Genomic DNA, 1196 nt, shown 5'->3' on the forward strand with positions numbered 1-1196 from the left:
TGTAATGCTAAGTGAAATAAGCCATACAGAGAAAGACAAATACCATATGGTTTCACTCTTATGTGGATCCTGAGAAACTTAACAGGAACCCATGGGGGAGGGGAAGGAAAAAAAAAAAAGAGGTTAGAGTGGGAGAGAGCCAAAGCATAAGAGACTGTTAAAAACTGAGAACAAACTGAGGGTTGAGGGGGGGTGGGAGGGAGGGGAGGGTGGGTGATAGGTATTGAGGAGGGCACCTTTGGGATGAGCACTGGGTGTTGTATGGAAACCAATTTGTCAATAAATTTCATAAAAAAAAAGAATAAATAAAAAAATAATACGACACGAAAAAAAAAATAAATGTTTGGTAGAAGCTTTGCGCAGTGGCAGTATCGTAGCCAATGAGGTTTATCCGAGGCGGGATTATTGCTAATTAAATGTCTGGTAGAATTCCCCAGGGAAGTCACCTGGTCCTGGACAATTATATGTTGGGAGACTTTTGATAACTGATTCAATTTATTCGCTGGTTATGGGTCTGTTCAAGTTTTCTATTTATTTCTGTTTGAGTTTTGGAAGTGTGTGGGTGCTGAAGAATTTGTTCATTTCTTTTAGGTTGTCCAGTTGTTGGCATATAATTTTTCATAGTATTCCCTGATAATTGCTTGTATTTCTGAGGGATTGATTGTAATAATTCCATTTTCATTCATGATTTTATCTATGTGGGTCATCTCCCTTTTCTTTTTGAGATGCCTGGCTAGAGGCTTATTAATTTTTTTATTTTTCAAAAAGCCAACTGTTGGTTTCATTGGTCTGTTTGTTGTTGTTTTTTTTATTCTATATTGTTTATTTCTGCTCTGATCTTTATCATTTCTCTTCTCCTCTGGGTTTAGGGTGTCTTTGCTGTTCTGCTTCTAGTTCCTTTAGGTGTGCTATTGGATTTTGAATTGGGGATTTTTTCTTGTTTCTTGAGATAGGCCTGGATTGCAATGTATTTTCCTCTCAGGACTACCTTTGCTACATCCCAAAGCATTTTGATTGTTGTATTTTCATTTTCATGTTTCCATATATTTTTTTAATTTCTTGTCTAATTGCCTGGTTGGCTCATTCATTCCTTAGTAGGATGTTCTTTAACCTCCATGCTTTTGGAGGTTTTCCAGACATTTTTGCATGATCGATTTCAAGTTTCATAGCATTGTGGTCTGAAAGTGTGCATGGTG

At 37.0% G+C, this 1196-nt stretch overlaps 1 non-coding gene across 1 annotated transcript; it reads left to right on the top strand.

The window, feature by feature from the left end:
• Window positions 1-351: 351 nt before the first annotated feature.
• LOC115517304 lies at window positions 352-498 on the top strand. Its single transcript, XR_003969771.1, has one exon. It is a non-coding gene; the product is annotated as a U4 spliceosomal RNA (small nuclear RNA).
• Window positions 499-1196: the final 698 nt, after the last annotated feature.

Source organism: Lynx canadensis, chromosome B3 (assembly GCF_007474595.2).
Source record: "Lynx canadensis isolate LIC74 chromosome B3, mLynCan4.pri.v2, whole genome shotgun sequence".
NCBI classification, from domain to species: Eukaryota; Metazoa; Chordata; class Mammalia; order Carnivora; family Felidae; genus Lynx; species Lynx canadensis.